Below are 21,023 nucleotides of genomic sequence, written 5' to 3'. Positions count from 1 at the left end.
CTAACTCCAGTGACACTTTCAGAGTATCCCTTCATTTTGAAGGCAAGTAGGTGCTATTAAAAAAAGAAGATTTTGCTTTTTGTCAGGATCCAAGAAATGGAACAATTCATTCTAACTATATATAAATAACACTGTACACATTTGGGCTTTTACATACCTATATTTGTGTATGTGTGTGTGGAGTTCTAGCTCAAAATCTTCTCACTTGTTCAAGAATAATGACTCAGTAATGTCAAAGAGCTCTTTCAACTCTGAAATTCCGACTCTGCTCTTGCTGTACCTTTGGAGATCTGGCTTCTATGGTCCTAAACACATCTCCACATTTCCTTGGATCTCACTTTACACAATGGTAAAACTATTTTATATGTGCTTTATCTCACAGGCATAATCCAGGGACATAAGTGTTTCTGCTACATTTGTCAATCTGAAATATTTGAGTGATGATTAGATTACTCTAGGAAGCTTCTAATGTGGATTAAAACAACATTAGAAAGAAAAAAACACATAGCACCAGAAAGGATCATTTATATAGAGACTGATTTTTTTTCTTTGTGCCTGTTTAGTCTCTTTTCAGACTGATTTCATTTGACCAAAACCTTCAGTGGCTTGGTATCAAAAATGACTTTAAGATGGGCGCCTGGGTGGCTCAATTGGTTAAGCATCTGACTTCAGCTCAGGTCATGATCTCACAGTCCCTGGGTTTGAGCCCCACGTCAGGCTCTGTACTGACAGCTCAGAGCTTGGAGCCCGCTTCATATTCTGTATCTCCCTTTCTCTGGCCCTCCCCTGCTAGCTGTCTGTCTCTGTCTTTCAAAATAAAATAAAGACATAAATTTTAAAAAACTGACTTCAAGAAATAAAGATTGAAAATTAAAACCATGAAACTACTTAAGGTGAAAGAGTGTTGTGGAGTGGAAAACAATGTAGAAAAATGCATGTTTATGAAACACTAGAATTTTTTAAATGTATATGTTTACAAAATAACTAGAGGATTTCTTTAAAAAGTCAGGAACTTTTAGTTCTAGTTGGACCATAAACAAGTAGCAGATATTAATTCTAATTAACACTTTCTGAAAAGCAGAGTGTAAATGTGATTTGATTTAGTAGGACCATCTAGAATATTTATATTATGTTATGGTTCTTAGACTCTTTGGGTGCTGAACCCCTTTGAGAATATAATGAAAGCTCTGGATCCTCCTTCTAGAAAAATACACAGGCATGCAATTTTGCATATAAACTCAGGACCCTACTGGGCCATGGACCACAGGTTAATAACTCCTGATTTACAGTGTTACAGCCCTGTTTATAAAGTACCAGGGCTCTTGGATCAGAAGAGTCTGAATTTGTAGGGTTATTTACATAAATTTGCATACTCTATTCAATCTGCTCTACCTCTATGTTTATAAGATAAATTATTTAGTCTAACCTACTACAATAGTATTCAAATTCAATATCAGTGACATGATATACATAAAATCCTTTAGCAGATTTTTAAACCAATCAATTTAATCACATCTCACAACCGGAGCATAGCTAGAAACACTCTGGCTAAAATGAAGATTGCCCCATGGGCTTTTGTACAGTGAAGCCTGGCACACCCGGGCTTGGTCTTGCCGCAAAAATGCCACAGCCCCTTTCTAATGTTGCCTGTACCCTGTGCAGCTCTAGAATGTGATGAAACTCCCTTTGGTAGTTTATTTACTAGCTATCAAAGCTATTCTTTCATTACCTTCAGGATGTAATGGTTATTTTATGAAGACTCATTAAATTTAATCAGATACAGCCATGTTTATTGCTATCCTATAAAATGGTGGGTAGAAGGGAGACCCATCTTCAAACTGACTTGCCTCTGTACCAAAAATCAAATGTCAGCCAATGCGCTGTACTCAGGAAGGCGCTTCAGAATTCAGAAGTCACTCCCAAGAGCAGAAGTTGACTCAGATCATAATGACCATTGTTGTTCTTGTTACAACCTGGCCTTATTAATAATAACAGAAAACTCATAAACTCATTAGCAAAGATACAAATAATTCAATTAAAAAATGGGCAGCGGATCTGAATAGACATTTTTCCGAAGAAGACATACAGATATCCAACAGGTATATGAAAAGGTGCTCATCAGGGAAATACGAATCAAAACCATAATAAGATATCACCCTTTACCTGTTAGAATGGCTAAAATCAGAAAGGCAAGAGATAACAAGTGTTGGTGAAGATGTGGAGAAAATGGGACCCTTGTGCACTGTTGGTGGGGATGTAACTTGGTGCAGCCACTGTGGAAAGCAGTACGGAGGTACTTCAAAAAATTAAAAATAGAGCTACTATATGATCCAGCAATTTCACTTCTAGGTATATATCCAAAGGAAATTTATACAAGATCTCAAGAGATACCTGCACTCCCATGTTCATTACAGCATTATTCACAATAGCCAAAACATAGAAACCACTTAAGTGCCCATCAATAAATGAATGGATAAAGAAAATGTTATTTATATATGTTATATCTATATGTAGTTATGGATATATAAATGTGAAATATATATATAAACATATATATGTATATATAATGGAACATCATTCAGCCAGAAAAAGAAAGAAATCCCACCATTTGCAATATCATGTATGGACCTGGAAGGCATTATGCTAAGTGAAAAAAATTAGATAGAGAAAGGCAAATAAATACTATATGATCTCAGTTATATGTGGAATATAAAAAAGCCACACTCACAAAGAGTAGATTCGTGGTTTCCAATCTCCAATACAGAAATAGAGATAGATGTTCATTAAATGGTACAAACTTTCAGTTACAGGATGAATAAGTTCTGGGAATCTAATGTACAACGTGATGACTGCAGTTAACAGTTCCGCATTGCGTACTTAAAAGTTGCTAAGGGAGAGGTGTCTGGGGTTTCAGTTGGTTAAGTGGCGGACTTGGCTCAGGTCATGATCTCACAGTTATTGAGTTTGAGACCCGCAGAGGGATCTGTGCTGATAGCTCAGAGCCTGGAGCCTGCTTTAGATTCTGTGTGTATCTCTCTCTCTCTCTGCCCCTCCCCCACTCTGTCTGTCTGTCTGTCTCTCTCTCTCTCAAATATAAACATTAAAAATATGTTTATTTTAAAAAGTTGCTAAGATAGTAAGTCTTAAATGTTCTCACCATAGCAACAACAAAAACGGCAATTATGTGAGGTGAAGGATGTGTTAATTAATCTACGTGTATGAAATCATCACACTATATGCCTCACACAATGTTATATGTCAATTATATCTCAATAAAGGTGGAGTGAAAATAGTAACAGTGATAGGAAAAGTAATAATAACAGCTACCAATTTCTTAAAGATTATTTTATGTTTACTTTTGAGAGAGAGAGAGAGACAGAGAGAGACAAAGAGACAGAGAGAGAGGAAAGGGCAAAAGAATCCCATATTACTTTACCATGGCTCTAGTGAGCATCCTGTGGTCTACTCTTACATCTCACTTAGGTGCCACAAAGAACTTCCTAACTGCAGAGATCAGGCAAGCCACTTACACTTGGCAGTCTTCACTCACACACACTATGAGACAGTTTTAATTAAGTGACACTGATATCATCCTAGTCAATACTTGTTTATTAAAGTCTTGTGTGAGTTAACTACAAAAACTTACCTTAGAACCAAGTAGCTATCTACATTTGTTAGGCCTTCTCCTCCTATCATGTTAAACCATGCAAATTACCATTGCAAATTAAGAAAGAGTCTAAAACAATGAGAAAGAGTTTACAAATTAAAGCGTTTTAAATTATGTGTAATATGTCCATGAAGCCAACATAAATAAGCTTAACTGATTTACAGCCTGAGTTTGAATCCAGATTAATACCTCTGTTAATCTTGGTCAGGTAAGTAATCTCTCTGAGGCTCAGTACCCTCATCTGTAAAATGAGGATCATAATAATAATACCTACTTCATATGGTTATTGATAGGATTACATAAGATGATGTAAAAGTATGTGAAGACGTGCACTGTATGTTACTTAGTGTCCAGTATGTAGTGAGCACCCAATAAACAACAAATATTGCCAAAATTTTGGAAAAGGAAATTTAAAAAATATATTTACAAACCGTTGTTTTTACCATTCTAAAAAATGAGCTAGAATCTCTAAAGAAACCTTAGAAGGTAAGGCAAGCTTGTCTATGCTTATTTAGATGAAGTTGAGTAAAAGTCTATCCCTGTTTTAATGCAGTGATCTAATTAACCTTTTGCCAGTATTAAAATGACCTTGAGCTGATCTTGTAACCTCAAATGCTTCATGTTGTTGACTTTAAACCAGCTTTTGGGATGGTCAGAAATAGCATCTGGTGAAATGGGCAAAAGGTCATATTCATTTACTTTGTAATAAATAGCAAAAATATTTTGCATTACTTGCTGACAAATAGGAAGAAATGCATAAAATTAATTTGTCAAAGCAAGGAATTCAGAATAAATCAAAAAATTCCAAAAAGGATCCAACATTGATTTTTGGTCTCTTGCCACTTATTTATACCAGGGAGTGATTAAATTATTCATTTTTATAAACTAAAGAAATATATTTCCAGCTAACATTAAAATGAAGTAAAGATGCATCTAATTAAACAACACTGATTTATCATCATAAACATTCCTGTCTTGGGCAGAGAAATCACTGAGCTATGATGAAAGGGAAAAGATAAATGTAGCTTGTGAAAATGTCAGAACTGTAGAACTATATGATTTCTAAAACTCTTTCTTGTTTTACAAATGTTTACACTTCAAAAACCAAAACTCTAGTGGCATCCTCCATGTTATCAACAAACTTTAAGGTGAACAACTCAGAAATAGCCTCTTTAATAAACAGAATCACAGTGGGAAAATTAGTTTCAAAAGAGAATCCCAACCATGAATAATATTACATACGTTGTTTAACCAAAGCCAGTAGATATACCGACGTGTGATTTTTGTACCTCTTACTGAAATCTTGGGGGAGGGGGTGTCATGCTATTCACAGAGCAGGTTTCTTTCTACTCCTATTAGTCTAAGTTGAGTTTCATTGTATGTAATAATCATGATTACTCTTGATACAGCAGAAGTAGCCATATCTTTTTACTTACCAAGTTCCATTCATCACCGTAATGTCCATTTCCATTCAAAAGGACACGAAAAAGGAAAACATGAAAGCATTCAAATATACTGTTAATATGTGTGTAGTCTTGAGTCTTTTTCAAAATGAAATCAAGTTCAAACGCCTGTCTGTCCAGCATTGTTAAGAAAGATTTGTAAAGCATCACCTTATTGGAAATATATCCAGCTTCTCCCTCTTCCCTGTAATAATTGTTAAGCTATGTAGTCAATATCTGGCATCTGTGCATAGTTACATCATGCAGAAGCACTTTATGCCTCCAGTGATCATGTAGGGCCATCACTCCCCTTGTACTCCTCTAAGCCCAAATGTTTACGTCTGCAGCAGGTTCATTCAGTTATCATTTATATCAGTTATTGGTTACAAACTGATCATTCCAATTCCTCCATTATTAATTTTTTTATTGCCCCTCAGATCATGCCCCATTTTTCAAGTGGTGTTTCAGAACCTAAATCGTTTCTTCCTGCAAAAAAATCTAGCCATAAATGCCAACTATTTGTAGTGCATTATCATTTGTAATGTTCTAATTATTTTACATAATCAATAACATCAAGTCCCTTTTCTTGGGGACTTTCTGTTTATTTACATTTTATTCTACACACGTCAGTTTCCATCAAGAGCAAAACCAATTTTCTTGTCCTGCATCTGCTCTCAAGACAACCTTAATTCACCATAAATCTATTTGTGTTCTCTACATAGTTAGACCTAGTTGGCTAGGTTGATACAATCTTGGGGCCAAACATGTCTTGCTCTGCAAAACAAGACTTAAGTATAACAAAATGTTACTCTGATGATGACCACAGTGACCAGAGGTGGTGTTTTATTTCATTGTTGTTATTTTTGCAGAGGTCTCTGTTTATGATGTGATGCATTTGGGCCTAAGCACATTAGCTGCATTATTCATTGGGTACATTTGTCAGAACATGCATGTGTATAAAGAACTAATGATCCATATTAAATTAATGGCGCTATAAAAAAGAAAAATACTCCATACAAGCAGCTATGTCAGAAACTACAGACTTTGATAAACCATAGAAAGGACCTAATCAGATGAAGCATTGGACTGTTCTGTCTCCAAAATTACATTTCTAGAAATGTACTTGTACACAATGTTAGTTTTATTAAAACAAATTAATTCAGTCATTAAGGAATCATAAGGCAAGTGTCTCATAAGTCAGGACCTCCAGTGTAACAAATTGATTAAATGACTGTGTAATAGTCTCTTTAAACAAATCTAGTGTAACAAGTTAATAGATCTGCTCAATTACCATGCTGGGGTGATGAGGATGTGGGCGACTCTCTCATTAAGTCTGGGAGATTGTTCTTAGTTTTTTCCCCTTTTCTCTCTATTTTTCTGTGAGGGCTGAGTTGTGTTTTGGATTTGAGGTTTATTTTTAGGTCTTTGGAAATTGATTGTTCTAATGGCAATTAAAAATAAAAAACTGAATTTGATGCTGCTGACTTCTCCAGTGGATTTGTTAGCCGCTGGTACAGAACGGTGTCCGCCCACGCTTCCCTTTATCCACCTCAAACTTGGGCGTTGGCTGAAGAGATGCGGGACACCACTACCGCCCGCACTCTGCCTTCCGCACGTAACATTGCAAAGTCCCTCCGGGGCCATCCTAGCGCGTTCCCTGGTGCAGCAAAATTTATAGCTAAGCGTCCAGGAAAACGCGAGGCCCGGGGGCTGGGATGGGGGGGGGGGGGGGGGGGGGGGGGGGGGGGGGGGGGGGGGGGGGGGGGGGGGGGGGGGGGGTGTTGAAAGGGGTGGAGCCGGCAGGGGGTACCTACTTTTCTTCTGAATCGAAAGGTGAAAGGAGGTGTTGATTTCAGTAGTAACTTTTCCCCTCAACGTTCTACACGCGGGAGGGAAATCTACCAGCAAGTCGCCGGGCCTTCTTGGGCCTCGGTTGCACCTTCTCAATCTTCTGATCGGGAGGAAAGAGCATCTCAGAAAGTACTTGAGGTTGGGGTGGGGCTCCAAGTGCTGTTAGTGTAGACTGAGAAGTAGCCTTAATGGGAGCAGAAGAGCGAGAGAACAGGAGTGAGAGCGAGAAAGGGAGAGAGCTTTGGAGAGGGAGCAAATAGTTTCGACCATAACCTCTCCATTGACATTCCTCTCTTGTGAATGTTGAAATCCTCGAGCCAAAAGATGGAGGCCAGCTACGGAGGCGCTGTGGAAGCTTTTCCTCTCCTAACTCTAAGGATGTCTATCCGGGGCTGATTCTGGGGTTGGGACAGGACAGAGTGACCTCAAGCCTCTTGCCTTTTCCGAGGTGTGGGTGCCCACGACACCCTTACGCCAAAAGCCCTGAGAGAAAAATCTATTACCCCACTGCCATTTTGTTAAGTGTTTGCTCCTGCGATGTGACCCTGCCACTTTATCTGTTGGTTTTTATTTTCTGAGTGCATGTTGCCCATATGTTACTCTAATAGTTGCTATAATTCTTGAGCAATGGGGCTCGTATTTTACGGGGCTGAATTAAAAAGAATGCACTTTAATAAAAACCTGAGCAATACACTAATGGCCTGACATTGATGTATTTGCATAGAAATGAATTATACAGGCCTGCTTGACACGACTTTTAATAAATGATTGAGGAGGTTATTATAGGGATGCACTTTGGTGTGTGTTAACAGGTTATTTTAGTGCATCCGTAGCCAAAAGTGCCAGCAATACAGTCCCGCATACAGTTGCAGGGTACTTTTTTGTCTTATGCCTTGTGACATTTATTGGGACCAATCCGTCCCCATATTACGGTCGCAAACTATATATTATTAACCATTTCTAACGATCAATGTGAATAGAATTGGTGAAAATGAAAAAAAAATTAAGCCGTCCCCTCCCCCACTTCTCCCCACCCACCTTAGCCATCAGGACAGTCAATAATGAGCGTTTGACGCCAGGAGCCCTTGCTTCGGAAGTTTTAGAAGGCTAGCTACGCTCGGCTAGAACCCGGCAGGAAAAGTGGAGGCTCTCCCGGGAACCGCAAGGCGAACTGCTGCTGAGCGGAGGCAATGAGAAAACCCCCCAAATGAGAAATTGTCGGAGGATCTGTATGATTCAGGAAATGATCCTCCAGGGTCTGTGAGCACATTGGCCTATGAGGGTCTTTCTGAGCCCAAGAGCTCAGGCATTTCTTAGATAAAGTACCCAAGAGAATATATTCAAATACCTGCTTGCATGTGCGTTCTTTCGTCCTGTTTTAATTTTTCATCTTGTGCTTGCACTACCTAGGAAAATATAAACAAACAATATAAAACTTATTTGTAAGGCGGTCCTGCCTTCCCTCCCGGTCTTTGGAGAGACTCCCAAACGCGCTCGCTCGCGGGGTTTCCGAGCCGGGACCGGGCAGCCCCCAGGCTCCGCGCAGGCACAGCGCCGCCACCGCGCCGCGCCCTTCCACCCGCACCGGGTCCGCGCGCTCTCGGAACGGGGGCGCGGGCGCGAACCTTCCCCTCCGTGGGACTAGCACAGCGTTGGAGGAGGTGGGGAGAGAACAAAGGGCCAAGGTGGATAGAGTAGGACTATCGAAACCGCGGAACGCCCCGCCTGGCGCATTTCGGGCGGTGTCCTCTTGCCCTTAGCTAGGGGTGCCTGCCGTTTTGAAAATCATTTGTGACCGGCAAGGGCCCTTTCCTCTGGCGCCAAGCTGCCGGGGTGGGGTGTGTCCCCGCAGCGCTGCACCCGCCACCAGGGCTTCCAGCCTCTGCCCGAACAGATGTTTTCGTCCCTTGCGGAGATTTGTAACGGATGTTCCGGACAGCTGGTGGATGGCGCAGGCAACCTGTATCTGTTCTAGAACATACCTGGTGGGAACTGCGAGAGGAGGGAGGTAGAGGCGGGAAGGAAGGGAGAATGGCCAGGGAAGAATCAGGTGTGTGTGTGTGTGTGTGTGTGTGTGTGTGTGCGTGCGTGTGTGATGTATGTGTGGAAATATATCCATGCCCGCGTGTACACACTTCTCTAAATGTATCGTTTAATAACCCTTTTTAAATGGTAAGGTCCAGCATAGCTGTGGTGGCCTTTATGGTTTCATCGTAAAGCCAACCAAGGGAAAACAGAATACTGCGCAAAAGTGGGAGCCGGGCATCTTGATGCCGAAGAGCTCAGGGAAGAGGACCCACGCACTCTTGCCTAGGAATTGCGAGACCTGCAACCGCCGCTTTCTCACTGCAGCTGCGTGACCTCTCAAGACCCGGAAGAGCGGACCATTCATTCCCCCAGCGGGCCGCAGCGAAGGCGCTGACGGCGCTGGGGGCGTCGGAGGCCCGCCCGGCCTGCAGGGGGCACGCTCGGCCTCAGTGGAGGTAGCCTGGACCAGGCTCAGTGGAGGCCCCCAAACAAACCGCCCTGTCTCCAGGGGGCGCGCCCTGGGCCTCTGTCGGCCTTAGAGGCTGGCTTCTAAGGCTCTGTCGCAGGCCTGCAAGCTCCGGCTAAAATCCAAGGTGGGAAAGAAAGAGGGGGTGTGGCCTATGCTTGGCTCTGCCCCGGACACCCTGGTTTTGTTCCTCTATGAAGCCGGCTGTCAAATGCCTTGTCAGGAGTAGGGTCAGTCCTAGGGACGGCAGTATCAAAGGCAGATAGTACCGCAGGGCTTTTAGGGAGTTCCCCAGGGGGGCTTCTCAAGCCTTCTCTTCAGTGGGAAGCTGTCCTGCTGAGCAAGGGTCCTCGAGTGATCACATACCTGGTGAGGGTAAGGAGCCCACAGGCACCAGCAGGCATGTGTCCAGTGTCTGAGGCTAAGGGGTCCGAAGTGGACCCTGCCCCAGTTACAAGTGAACTGAAGTCAGGTGTGATGATCAGGATCTTGAATCAGAGAAGAGAAGAAAAGAAAAAAGGAAGAAAGAAAGAGAAGGGAGGAAGGAAGAGTGAGGAAAGGAAGAAAAGAAAAAAAAAGGAAAGGCAAGGCAAGGCAAGGCAAGGAAAGGCAAGGAAAGGCAACAAACTTCTGTTCAGCTGGGCTCAATAAGGAATTTGCAAAGGCAGAACTGGGACCAGAAAGGGAAACAGTGCCTGCCACTGCCGAAATCTCTCGAATTTCCTGGCCCTTGACATCCCCAAAAGAGAGAACGAGGTGGGGAGTGTCTGTTATTGTGTGGAAATGAGTTCCCTGAGACCCGCAGTCCAGTGACTGGATTTTAGCCCAATCCAAATTGTGGGAGGGCCGCAGAGAACAGGAGAAGAGGGGGTGTGTAAAGGGACCATTGGAATGGCGCCCTTTCTGGCTCTAGGGGGATCTTCTGGAAGAACCCAGAAGTTGCAGCGCCTGGAACTTCCCCGGGCAAATGGGATGTGCAACGCTGGTGTCCTCAGAGGCACCACCCTCTGGGCTCAAAAGAGTCAATAAGCAAGTTAGAGAAGCAAATCCCTTCAGTGGGCTGTAATTGCCAGCGTCCCGCCGTCACCCAAGTAGCACCAGTAAACCTCACCCTCCAGACACGCTTTTGCCCTCTTGTCTCCCTTTCCAATCGTGGACTCAGGAACCCAGAGTGTGCAAATTAGAAAAATGGGAGAGGACCCAGCTTGAGCCTGTGTACAGGATTCCCGAGTGCAGAGCCGCTTTCAGAGAAAATGGCATGATGCAGGCAAACAGCGTTTTCAAAAACCGTCTTCCCAATTAATCGAGACGAATTCGATCTGTCCCCTTCTGACCGCTTCCTGTGATTTAAAGGGAGCCTCAACCCCTCAACCTCCGCATCCTTTCTTTCCCAGTCCTGTTTGAACCAGAAGCGCTGCGGAGAGGTCCAGGCCTTCTGACCCTGCGGGGCGTCCCCTCTCCCCTCACCTGGACGGAGAGTTGTCGGAGGCCCAGGCCAGGCTTTGGGAAGACTACTTCAGGCCCCGCCTGCAGATGGGACCGTTGAGCACGTCGCAAATGTTTCTCTTGGAAACGGCCGTCCCAATCCGGGAAGTCTTTTCGCGCCATAGATGGGCCTTTTCGCCTGGGAGAAACCAAGTTTCCCCGTTCTCTGCTCGTGTACAGAACCAGCTCTTTAAAAAGGGCCTCATTTGTGCCAGTAACAGGGGACAGGTGGGATCCGGGGTACAGCGCCTTGAAAGGGAAACAAGTCTTCCGTCCACAGGTGAAGTAAGAGAGCCTAGACTTCAGCTGTGGAACTGAGACCCGCGAACCATGCCCCCACTCCCCCCAGTAAAGGACGCCCCGATTCGAGGCAGCGAATACCGCACACAGAGGGCCTTCCTAGGCTGCTCGGGCTCCTAGGGGACAGTGAGGGGACTGTTGCTGTAATCCAGCTAAGTAGAAAAAGTACTGAAGAAAAGGAGCTGCACGATGAAGACTTTACAAGTGGAAGAATGCGAACCCCTTCGGAGAGGGGGCAGGGTCGGGGAACTGCGGAGGGGCAGGTAGTGCTCGCTTTATAGTTTTTATTTAAAAGACCTGAGATCTGGACTTAGTCATTTATCCTAGTCCTTGGGCCCTAAATTTGTTCATGATCCTTTCTTAGAAAAAAAATTTTTTTAACCTTCTCCTTGGAAACAGGTGGTCATTGGCAGTTGGCTTTCAATACAGAGGCTAATTGGGAAGAGTAAACAAGACTGGGAGCTCCTAAATTTCCTGTTCCAGGGGAAATGAAAGGGAGTGAACTAAAGAAAACAGCCTTAATTGTAACCTTGGCCAACAGGTGAAGAGAAAGTTGACTCTAGCCCCTCACCACCACCTAACTGCAGCAAGTTCTGCTTCAGGCTTCTTAGCTCTCTCACAGCCTCTAAGAATCAGTTCACCACAAAGAGGTCTCTAAAGATGCAAAGGTCTCCCCACAGTGCATCTGGAATTTTCAGGTACTGAGATGGGCATGAGAGAGACACGGAGGGTGGTCAAGAGAAATGCTTTCAAGTCTTAGAGAGAGAGAGAGAGAAACCTGGTTAAAATATGTAGGAGTCAGTTGTGTTAATGTATGTCATCCTAAATTTTTGTCTCAAAGAAAATATTGCTGGAAATCTGAGTTTGGTGTTGCAAAAAAAAAAAGAAAGAGACATGAATCCCAACAGCAAAGAGTATTTTAAATGGCCAGTAAGTCCTCCTCTTATGTATTTATTGCTGTATACATTATTATAACCCATGTGCCTTGGAGAGTGACATACATTTCTACAAATGATAGTTAGACTGAAGATTTTATTTTAAAGCAGCTATGTTGTGAACTGATAAATGAATTTATTATAATACCCTTACCTGACCTTCCATTTTTCCCTAGAAAAATCTTTACAGTGAATGCACCCATTTGCTATTTAAGTTGTTCATGCTTGTTTTTACAGAAATTTGTCAGATATTTACACATATACTCAGAGCTAGAAGAGGCTCCTGACAGTTTGGAGACCATTTATCTCTGCTTCCAGGCTGGGAGAAGAGAAAGGGTTGCATTCCAGGTCTATCATTTTCTTTAAAACTTTCAAGAGAAAAAACAAACAAAAAACACTTAAAGAGAATGCAGAATTCCCTGTGGCTTCACTGTGTGTGTGTGTGTGTGTGTGTGTGTGTGTGCACTCAAGAAATGTTCATTGAATACCCTCTACGTGTCAGGCACACAGTAAAAGTAAGCAAAGAGTGTATAGTCCTGTGCCCCTGCAGTTCAACTATTCTGGTTTCAGTTCTCCAAGAGGTAGCTATAGCTCTTTCAATGTCACCCACTCTGGTCTTTCATGTCTCTCTGAGGCACATCCTTCCCCTAGGTGAAATGGCACAGCACTATATTCATAAAGAAGGAGAAGGAGGGGGTGGGAAGGAGGAAGAGGAAGAAGAGGAGGAGGAGGAGGAGAAGGAAGGAGAGGAAGAAGAAAAGGGGAGAGGGAAGGTAGGAGGGTGGGAGGGAGGAAAGGAAGCAGGCAGACTGTCTACCTCGAAGCCATCATGATATCCAGGTAGAGCATGGGGGTCAGGCTGACATAGTCATCTTAAGGGTGCTGAAAGCAAGATCCCTTGGAGTCATCCACTTCTGCTTTGCTCTTTGTCTCATGGAAGTTAATGACAATGTGCTGATTTCATATTTGCCTTTGCAGTCCTTTTTCTCTGTAATTGCTTTTAACAGAATACCTAGGCAAGCACCAGGATGGCTTCTTACACCAGAGCCAATGAAGCTCATATATTTGCAGGTTTTGCTACCCTGGCGCATGACTTCTCTCTGCTGTTGTGTTGGAAGGGGTGTACAAGAGTAGTAAGACAGGGAAGAGGAATGTTCTGCCCATCAACTTCAGTTGGCAAGTCATGTCCAAGCTCACATTGGAAAAGAGCAAAGTCTACAGGAGCTTTCTTCTTAATCAAGAGTTCTCCAGACTTTGGGGCAGAGCCTGGTGAGAAAGGGGGATGAAGCTCTCTTTGCTTTTCTAGAGGCTTGCTGCCTCTCTTCCTTAATCCCAAGTAACCAACAGCAGCTTTTGGACCTGTTACTCACTGTCTCTTTCTCCTGCCTTCTTGCCACCTTGCCTTTCATGGAAAGAAATTCATGACCCTATTTCTCAAGGGAAAGGGAAAGGGAAAGGCAGCAATTCCAAACCCTCAGTCCTAACGTGAAATCTAGAGTTCCTTCTCTTCTTTGCACCTTTTTTTCTTTTCCTGAGCTATTTCCCCCTAGCTTTCCCAGCATTCAACTAGTCTGAGTAAAGCTGGAAGTATGTCTTGGGCCATGTTCCATGGGGAGAGAAATAATATTGCCGTGCAACGCCAGATTCAGGCTTCTCCCATGTCTAAGATTCCCTTATGGGAAACAGCAGTATGACATGTTTAACCAAATTATACAACTATATTATAGGACAATTATCACCTCTTACATTCATATGCTACTTTATACTATATGACACCCTTTTGTGTTTGAGTTCCACAACAACTTTGTGAGACATTAATTATTATTAAGATGATTTTGTAGATGAAGAAATGGAAGCTTATCTAAGTTAAGTGACTTTTGGGGGGTCAAGTTACATCAAGACATAGAAATCAGCAATGAGGCTCAAGTTTTTTTGACCCTGATGAAGTTACTCAAGGCTTCTTTCACACCACATGGGGTTATTCTGGTGGCATTTTCAAATGACTCTATGTAATCACGAAAGATGCCTTTCTCAAGAGTCTGTCAGTACACTGCTCTTGATTCAGAGAACAGAGATAAGTCTGTTAAATATAATATTAGTTATCTATGCTACCTAACAAATTACCCTGGAATGCAATGGTTTAAAACAATAAACACTGATTACCTCACACAGTGGGTAAGGAATCCTAGAGAGCTTAGATGGCTGATTCTGCCTTGGAGATTTGAAGGTTGCAGTCAAGATATTGGCCAAATCTACAATTCTGAGAAGGCTTCACTGGGCTGGAGGGTGTGTTTCTAGAGTGTGCTTATACTCCTTACATATTAGGACTGATTGTTGGCAGAGGACTCAGTTCCTCACCAAATGGACCGCCCCATACAGTTGCTTGAGTGTCCTTACAACATGGCAGCTGATGTCTCCCAGAGTGAGTGCTGAGACAGACATAGGGAGGGAGGAGGGGAGAGAGAGAGAGAGAGAGAGAGGAGGGAGCTATAATCCCTTTATGATCCAATCAAACACCATCACTCTGCATTTTGTTCATTAAAGTCACTAAATACAGTCATACTCCAGAAGAACAGGATAGCTCCACCTTTAAAAGGAAGGAATATCAAAGAATTTTTAGAAATATTTGAAAACCACCACCAGTGGTTACCCTTTAAGTCATATATGTGTGTGCGTGTGTGTGTGTGTGTGTGTCCCTTGCTTACTTTTCTTGCCACTTTCACTTTCAATAACCTTTCCTTAGTTGAATGGTTACCCTGCACAAGAGAGCAGGGCCCAAACTAGGAGCATCCAAAGATTAGGCTTTCATGATGATGATGATGATGATGGTGGTGGTGGTGGTGGTGATGGTGGTGGTGATAATGGCTAAGGATTCCATAGCTTACTGGAGTACCTGGTTGACTCAGTTAAGCATCTGACTCCTGATTTGGGGGTCCTAAGTTTAAGCCCCACATTGGACTCTTCATTAGACATGAAGCCTAATTAAAAAAAAATTCCACAGCTTACTATGTGCTGGGCACTATCCTAAGAACTTCTATACATTAATCCCGTAACAATCCTATGGATTAAGTACAATTATCTCCCTCTTACAGATGAGAAGACTGAGGCACAGAGAGGTAGAGTTACTTGGCCAACGTACAGAACCATCAGTGCTAGAACTGCAGTTCAGATCAGATAACCTGGCTTCACAGTCCTACTCTCAATCACTATGTGACCTCCTGATTGTGGTCAATACAAAACGTTTCTCAGACCCTCTCATTCCTGTGGGGTCATTTGGACTTGGGGGGAAATTAGGCAAATCCTTACAGACTAGGTAAGGAGCTCAGGGAGGAAAGAAGAAAAATCCAAGGGATGGGGAAAGGTTTACAAAACTGTTTTCAATGCTGAGTCAGAGCCTCAAGCACAAACCAAAGCTACCCCTGATGACTACAGCAATTACTATAAACCATGGACCCGTGTAGGAAGCTCAGATTGGAGGCATAAAATTTGGATGCCTTTATTTGAAGATGGTTAGACCATCTGGTAATAAAGTTAACATTTTCAGCAACCTTGCCTTCTGTGATCTGTACAAGCAGATTGGCCCCAAACAATTTACTGGTAAGTAATAGGTTTTTTTTTCATAATTTTTGTATATCCAAAAATAAAACTATATTACATAGGTGTGCTGGTTTGGTTTTCTTTCTCAATTTGATATATTTGTCTCCCTTATAATAACCAAATATATGGGACAATGAAATCTTAACCAATGTAGGCCTAGGCAGTAACACTAGAGAAGTAGTAGGGCTCCTCTATAAAAATAACACTCACCCATTTTAATTCTGAGTACAAACTCTTTCTGTCCCTAGAATGAAGAAAGGATCCATCTTTGAATGTATATTCATTCACACTAGCCCTTAGAATTCAAAATATACTAAAATAGAAGCTCTGAAGGGGGCTTCCGCTTCAGAATTCTGGCCAGGTTCCGGTAGATATTAAACACCACAGACACATACTGCTCAACTTTTTAAAGTCTTCAAGTGTGGCATTCAATGAAAATGTTTTGTTGAGGCCCGAAAACAGATGATGCATATCTAGACATTTCATCTTTGGTAAGAATGGTCTGTTGGATCAAAGAGGAAGACTAGAGAGTGAACTGAGGCTCTGGGATGAAGTCTCCTGGTTGTGGAGCAACCCCAAGCCAAAATACGGAATGCTGAAGGCCCTGGGTCGGGAAAGTGGCCCCTCCCTTTGTCCTCCCCTCACACCACCGCTCTACTCCCCCATCGGACTTTACATCAAGGGGGAGGAGGGGTTACGTCATTCCGTTTTCTGCAGAGCTGAAAAGGGGCTATGTTAGGAATATTGTATTTCTCTGTGAAGCTTGCACTCTAAATACTGCAGAACAAAATACAGACTTTCCTGTCAAAAAAGGAAGTGTACTGAGGAACCAGCTTTTTACAAAAGTCATACTGAGGAGAAGAGAATTTCTGCATGTATCTGTGTGTGTGGTAAGAGCAAAGGAATTTAGTGCAGAAAAGGCTGTTCAAAGTAGGTTAAAACAGAGTTTATAGATGATATCTTCTGCTTACCTTTGTTGTTATTACATGATTGTATTGTCAATGGTTAACAAAAGAGCTATTCAGTGCTAGGAGTTCCTAAGTGGAATTTTACCTCTCCACTGCGTGTGTGTGTGTGTCCACTGATGACCAACTTAAAGGCCAAGACAGTGCAAATCTAGCCAAGTTGATGCTGGTGTAGTAACATACTCATATACATGACATTAGGCTCCAAAAGGTTTCAAATGCAGCCTCAGACTCTCTTACCTAGTACATTATTTCCAAGAAGAGCTGGCCTCCCAGTCTAAACTGCCTGCACACTAAGCAGTGATGAAATGCACATCTTTCCAGAAAAGAATGAGTGGTTTTCAGTTCCCCTCTTCCCATTGTCTCCCAAGGAGTGAAAGGAAGAGTGGATTAAAGTGCTCACAAGCTTGGAAGGCCACTCATTTACTATACGACAGTTTCTGGGAAAGAAGGCATAGTACTGTCAGTTACAGAATCGTCTGAATGTGAACCAAAGAGGTTAAGCACCAATGGAGAGCTGAACTTGGACTTTGGGAACTGGGAAAATAATTTAAAGAAGCTGCAAATAAGAAATCCTGCTGGGACACCTGAGAGACCCGGATAGGGTCCTTTCCTTCCATTCTGTATGTCACCCAACCTCACTGACTTCTTTTTTTTAGAAAAAGAAACACACACACACACTATAAAACAAAGATGAAAAACCAGTTTTATCCTTCCTTTTACTACACATGCACACGCACGCACACACACATACGCACTTGTTTCTCTCATTTTGTTTCTATGTTGACATTTTGTTGGCTGCATTTTTAAAAGTAGATGTTGACTGCAGGGGGCGGGCGGGGTGTGTGTGTGTGTGTGTGTGTGTGTGTGTGTGTGTGTGTGGTGTGCAGGGCTGGGATGCGGAATGGATGATGGTGGTCAAAGGCAAAAAGCATCTGGAGATGTAATGTACAGCGTGGTGACTACAGTTAACAATATTTTACATTTGAAAGTTGCTAAGAAAGTAGTTCTTAAAAGTTTCCATCACAAGGAAGAACACTGTACCTCTGTGAGGTGATAGATGTTAATTAGACTTATTATGGTGATTATTTCACAATATATACATAACACAAATCATTATATCTTAAATGGATACAATGTTATATGTCAATTGTATCTCAATAGAAGTGGGAACATTTTAAAAATAAAAGTAGTCCATCAGGCCACTTGCTGTTACTTTGTCTTTAAATCATGACCCCTTTAGCTGTAATGACTAGCTGGCAGCCTTACTCAGATGCTTATGGCTGGTTAATGCCATAAAAGTTTGGAGCCAAAATGGAAAATGATTCTGACTCTGCCTTGCTTGCCTCAGCTTCCTCACCATGCTAACTCTTAAAAAAAATTCTTACTGCACATACACAGAACTAAATCAAACCAAGCAGTATAAAGGAACACCTAAGTAAATTGTCCCCCACCCACTTATCCCTCATTCCCAGTTTTATGGGGCCAGTTGCAACTGGTGGCCAGCTGGAATTCTGGGTGGAAGTAAATTAACTGGAAACGTCAAGTCACTGCTGCAGTCAACTGGAAAAAAGGAACAAATACCAGTGCAGCATGGTCCCAGAGCCTGACTCTGGCTGCCACCCACACAACTCAGAGCACTTTAGTGCAAGCATGAAGACCCTGTCTGCCCTTTGTATATTTGCCTGTAGGATGGAGGCCAGGCCACCAACTTCCACTTCTCAGATGTTCTCCATGTAAACACCAAGGGCTCAGAGGGAATGCTTCCTAAGGGAATTGGAAGAGGTGTCTTTCCACATTTCTAACTTGGAATAAATACTGTAACCCTATTTGCTTCTTGAGAGAAAGCTTCAGTCTTGGTTCCAAGTTTTCTATGATTGACACGACCATATTCCTATTACTACTACTGCTACTTACTATATTCTAAGAATAGCATTTCTAATTATCTTGTGAATTTTTGTTTTCTTAGGAAGAAGAAACAAGTAAAAAGTTGCTTGGCTTTTCAGAGCAGAAAAGGTTAAAAAGTAGTAATGAAGTAGATAAGACACTTCCATTGGTTGCAAGTTTACAAATAATAAAGTGCAGCTTTATGATAATAGACTTTCCACAACACCTCCGCCTGAGGTCCTTTCATAAAAAGAAAGAGAAAGGAGAGGGGAGGAAAAGAGGAAAGAAGAAAGGAGGAAGGGAGGGGGAGGAAAAAAAGAAACTCTTATTATTTATAGCTAAGACTCAAATTACATCACCCAGCACAGAAAAATCTCTTTTGAAATAGCTGCCTCTCTATTGGATACACACCTCAGTTTTGCTAAGAATGCAGAAATTTGGAACTTTAAAACCTTTTGGGAACTTCACAGACAAACTAGAGAAAAGAAACAGGGCAGATTTGCATCCTTTCTTTCCATTACACAATGCCATCAAGAATATATTTTATAACAATTTCCTTCAGGCAATCTCACTCCCAGTTTTCAAGGTTTTTTTTTTTCCCAAGGGAGCAAAACAGACCCACACTTTCTTTACCTAACGCTAGCCTGAAGAATCTGCTGAATTCTATTGATTTTTCTCTCTTTGAACACAAGCTCATTAACCTGAAACACTAAGGGGATAACTATATTTCACTGAGCTATAACTGTGTGTCTGAAAACAAAAAGATCCCAAGACAATGATACAGCCCTCTCCCTAGGATTGCTTTCTTCCACCCCAGCAAAAATTCAGCTACAGAAGCTGTGACATTGATTCCATAACCCTAAAGACTTTCGCATAAGTTAGAAGAAGGTATCTGAAAATTCATCTTTCTTTATTGTAATGTTTAGCAAGATTAAGGTTCCTGTCTTTCCACCAAATTCTACATTCTTCCAAGCTACAGGGGGTGGGTAAATGTTAGCATCAAAGAGCTGTGCTCCTGCACCAGCAAGCTCCGCTGCCTCCTCTCAGCTAAGCGAGCTAGGGCTCTACTAAGGAGCTATCTTGGATATATGGAAATGAGGCCTTCTTAAAACCCTCCAGGGACTCCCTCCAGCAGGAAAAAAGCGATCAGGAAAAAATTAGACAACACAGACATCAGAAGCAGCCTGTTAGACAAGTCTCTTCAAGAAGCTGTATGAGTGGGGCTGCATTTCTTTAATCTTCCTAATCCAAGAGAATGAGAGATGTGGCCCCACTCATAAATAAATAAATAAATAAATGGCAGCTATTTTACCCAAGAAACCAATATAACAATTTTGTGGTCTTGACTTTTGAGATCTCTGGTGAGATCAGGTGATCTGTACCCTTCCATTCAAGGCAACAGACGTCTTCAAACTGTTTTTTAATTTGATTTATCCTTTGAAACAGAAAGTGCATTACATTTAACTGGTCTTGCAAAGGGGGTTCTCTTCTCTTTACAAACCGAATTCCTTATATAAATTAATAAAGGTTAAAGATGCTAATATATCACCATTATTAGCTTAAAAAAGAAAACAATATACATAGTCTATAGTATTCTTATGATACAAAACACTTCAAATTCAATTACAGCAACTAAATGGATTTTTATGTTTCTGACCCAGAGCAGTTGTAACAATCCCCACCATCTACTTTAACACGCATTTTTATCAGTAATGAATTAAATTAAATACAAGCTATTGTAGCCCCTCCCTCCCCGATACTTTTTTAAATCACTAATAAATAGCAACAAACGACTGTGCAATTTCAGAGAGGAACGGAGAGACAGGTCTGAGGCCTTCCCTGGTTCCACGTCTTCTACGTCAAGTCCTGGAGGCGGGAGCGGGGCGCGGAGCCAGGGGGTGGCCAGGGACCAGCAGGAAGGGACAAAGGGAAAAGTGAGATTGAACAAATCCAAACCCTGGAGAGGAGCGAGAGGAGAGTGGGGTGGGTTGGGGAGAGGGAGAACATTCTCTATGCTTCTCAAATTAAGTTCAAAATAAAAGGGAAACGTGTGGTTTGAGTAGCTCTTAAAGGGGGTAAGGATGAAGGAAGGAGCGCCGTCTTTTTATACCAAATTCAAAAAAGCATTTTACATTTTAAATATTCACAATAAAGTAACTTCTAGTCAGTGTGACTCACGATTTATTTACAAAGAGCCTTCAACAGGTTGCTTTAGTCGGCACAGCACTTTGTGGGGGGCCCATCGGGGGCGGCCGCCGGCCCGCGTGGCTCTGCGGTCCCCGCGGTGGGTGTGGAGCCTCGAAAAACACCTGTGGGCGCCCCCGCCCCGGCTGCCCGCGGGGGTCGGACACGAGGGGGCGGTGCGGGCCCAGCTGCAGCTCCCGCCGGGGGCGCGGGTCC

This window comes from Suricata suricatta, chromosome 1, assembly GCF_006229205.1.
Source record: "Suricata suricatta isolate VVHF042 chromosome 1, meerkat_22Aug2017_6uvM2_HiC, whole genome shotgun sequence".
Classification (NCBI taxonomy): domain Eukaryota; kingdom Metazoa; phylum Chordata; class Mammalia; order Carnivora; family Herpestidae; genus Suricata; species Suricata suricatta.
The sequence above is the reverse complement of the archived record's forward strand: the minus strand, read 5'-3'. Positions refer to the sequence as shown.